The sequence below is a fragment of the Mus caroli genome, chromosome 8, assembly GCF_900094665.2.
Source record: "Mus caroli chromosome 8, CAROLI_EIJ_v1.1, whole genome shotgun sequence".
Classification (NCBI taxonomy): Eukaryota; Metazoa; Chordata; class Mammalia; order Rodentia; family Muridae; genus Mus; species Mus caroli.
In genome coordinates, this window is record NC_034577.1 from 115,375,801 (window position 1) to 115,379,272 (window position 3,472).

Consider the following 3,472-nt stretch of genomic DNA (forward strand, 5'->3'; position numbering starts at 1 on the left):
TCTCTGATCTTTGCTTCTCTTAGAGAGCACAGCCAAGAACTTCTCCTAATCCCTTCTTCCACCTGGTCCCTCCTGCTGACTTGTGCAGAGGCTGAGGCCTGGCTGTCTCTGCTAGGTCGTGCCACTGCTGCTGATTCCTGTTAGCTATCCTGACTCTACCGAACTGGACTGCTGGTGTATCCATGAAGTGTTTGCGAGTGGATCAAGCTGCTGCTGCTGACTTGTGAACTGCACTGCCGATTTCCAGACAACACAGACAGGAGTTATTCCAAAGAACCTTTGTAAACAGGTCCCACTTCTCCCATATCCTTTCTTCCCCACTGCCTCTGGTTGGTGGTGGGCTACAAGGGATGTTAAAGCGTTTAAGAACCGTCATTAAAAGTAGGATTTGAAAAAATTACAGCGTGGAGCTTCCAAACTTTTACACTTGGTCCATACCTGTTTATCTATAGCCCATGAGCCTGGAGGCCAATTGTGGGGTCCTTGGCTGACATTCTTGCCTTGAACACTGTGTAAATGCATTTTCTTGCTGCCTTACTTTTTTGCATTTCTCTTAGGAAGTGTGATCCTGCCTGCTGCATCTTTATGTCTTCCTTGCCTTTGAATTATAACAGTGTGTGTGTGTGTGTGTGTGTGTGTGTGTGTGTGTGTGTGTAGTCTGATATGTGTATGTGTAAGTGTGTGTGTCATGGCATGCATGTGAAGATTTGAGGATTATTTCCTGTGTGGGCTCACACTTTCCACCCTGCTGGAGATTGGGTTTCTTTGTTGCTAGCTGGCCTGCAACCTTCTGGGAATTCTCCTATCTCCATCTCCCGCCTCATGAGAGGAACAGCTGTGAGTCCAGTCATGCACTGCCTTGTCAGACTTCCTGGGGATCTGAACTCAGCTCCTTACGCTTGCATAGCAAACCCGTTATCTACTGAGGCACTGAGGCCTTCGGCTGGTTTAAGTAAGAGGTATCTAACACAAGTGCTAAGGTGTGTCTTGGCTATTCCACACCATTTTCCCCCGAGGTGCGTGGAATTCACCTTTGATGTGTAGTGTTGAAATTTCCTTTACTCCTGGAGTATTTTGCAGATGAAAATTGTTGAAAGATACCTACTAAACTGGAAAGTACTTTCAGAGGGCGCTGATGTTGGGCTCAATTCCAGAGTCTTGCTCGTGGTAGGTAAGGACTTAGCCCTGAGTTACGTCCCAGCAGAGGTGAACATTTTGGGGGGTGTGCGGAGGATGGTAGTGTTGTTTTGAGACAAGGCTTCTTTCTCTGTGTAGCCCTGGCTGTCCTGGAACTCTCTCAATAGACCAGGTTGGCCTTGAATTTAGAGATTACCTGCCTCTGCCTCCTGCTTGTTGACATTAAGGGTGTGTGTCACCACCGGCTCAGATCTTAACATCTTAATATCAACTTTGTTTTACTTTTAAAGTTTCCTTCTCGGGGATTCCAATTCAATGGACTTGGCTCCTCTTCCCCTGGCTCTCAACAACTTATATCTGAACCTTTTAACTTATTTTTTTCTCATCTCCAATCTCCTCCCTCCCTCCTTCCTGGACCTTTTTCTTTCCTCCCCATCCTTCCCTTTTTGTATGTGAATGTGTGTATAGTGTGCACATGTGTAGATGCATGTTTGGTTGTGCATGTATTCATCCATGCACACAAAGGCCAGAGCTTACATGTTCCTGTTGGGTGGGGACATGTCATACGTGCATACATGTGTGTGTGTGTGTGTGTGTGTGTGTGTGTGTGTGTGTAGGCCAGAGGTTGACCTGTGGTGTGGCCTTTGACAGCTCTTTACCTTATGTACAGAAACGGGTCTCTTACTTACACCAAAGCTTGTTGAGCTACAGCTTGCCCTGGAGACTACCTGCTTCTACCTCCCATGCACGGTATCATGGTAGGCTACCAAGCCTGCCCACATTTTAGGTGGGTTCCTGGGGTTCTAACTCCTGGTCCTCACAAGCAAGTACTTCAACTGCGGAGCCATCGCTCCAGACTATAATTATTATTTCTTCTTCCCCCTCCCCCCTCTTCCTCTTCTTCCTCCTCCTCCTCTTGTTCTTGTTCTTCTTATTCTTGTTCTTCTTGTTCTTGTTCTTCTTCTTGTTCTACTTCTTGTTCTTCTTCTTGTTCTTCTTCTTCTTGTTCTTCTTCTTGTTCTTGTTCTTGTTCTTCTTGTTCTTGTTCTTCTTGTTCTTGTTCTTGTTCTTGTTCTTCTTCTTCTTGTTCTTCTTGTTCTTGTTCTTCTTCTTGTTCTTGTTCTTCTTCTTGTTCTTGTTCTTGTTCTTCTTCTTCTTCTTCTTCTTCTTCTTCTTCTTCTTCTTCTTCTTTTCTGGTTTTGTGTTTTTATTGGGGTTTTATCATGGGCAGGAGCTGCCACCACAAGGTATGCCCCTCCCACCAAGCAGGTCCGTTCTAATCCTCCTGTGCTTTCTGGGACTTTTTCTTTTTCTTTGTGCTGCTCTTTGTGACGTTAGCAGCAACTTCAGCAACTTCAGGCTCCTCAGAAAATTTCCTTCTCTTCTTAGGGATGGTGGGGCTTGCTGCCTCCTCTTCTGGTTCACTGGCCACTTCCTCCTTAGGTGAGGACTTCTTTCTTTAGGAGCACTGCTAGTGGCCATCTCTTCAAGGTCACTGGGCATCTCTTCAAGGTCACTGTCAACTCCTCCTTGGGAGAGGCTTTCTTTTTCTTGGTTTTAGGCAGAGAGACAGGTGGGTCTTCCATTCCATTTTCCTGTAGGGTCTCCTGGGGTTTTAACTTCTTCTTCTTAGATTTTTCATGTACCTCCTCACACTCCTCTGGGGCACTGCTGTTTTCTGACGAGGCCAGGGCCAGTGCAGCCAGTCGCTTTTTTTCCTTCTTCAAGCGTGTCTTCTCCTGTTTTTCCAGCTTTCTGGTGATTTCAGCAGCCACTTCCTCTGCCTGAACCATGGCTTCCTTCATGACATCCAGGTTCTTCTGTGGGATCTCTCCAGTCTCATAGAAAGACAGCCATTCCTCAACTTGTTCTCGGAGTTTTCCCCCCAAACACTTGTGGGGACCTCTGAGAAGCAATCAGTTCTCGAGGCAATACTGCATTTGTTTGCTAGGTATTGGGAGATATGGCCTTTGTTCTTTGCAGCTGCTCGGCCAATGAAGGTGTAATGAAAAATGAGTCCATATTTTGGTGTGTTACCCCTTGTCTTCAGGGCTCATGTGCCAACCTAGCTCCCAGAGGCAGAGAGGGAAGGCATCCAATTTGCTGACCTGGAAACTCGGTCCCCTTTTGCTGGGCCCTGGGAATCACTCAGACACCAGGACTACTGTCTTCTTCTTCTTCTTCTTCTTCTTCTTCTTCTTCTTCTTCTTCTTCTTCTTCTTCTTCTTCTTCTTCTTCTTCTTCTTCTTCTCTTTCTTCTTCTTCTTCTCTTTCTTCTTCTTCTTTTTCTTGTTCTTCTCTTTCTTGTTCTTCTTCTCTTTCTTGTTCTTCTTCT

The 3,472-nt window shown here is 45.9% G+C and overlaps 1 pseudogene; it reads right to left on the reverse strand.

Annotated features, from left to right (window-relative positions):
- Window positions 1–2,413: 2,413 nt before the first annotated feature.
- LOC110300924 overlaps window positions 2,414–3,472 on the reverse strand; it is a 2,198-nt pseudogene continuing 1,139 nt past the window's right edge.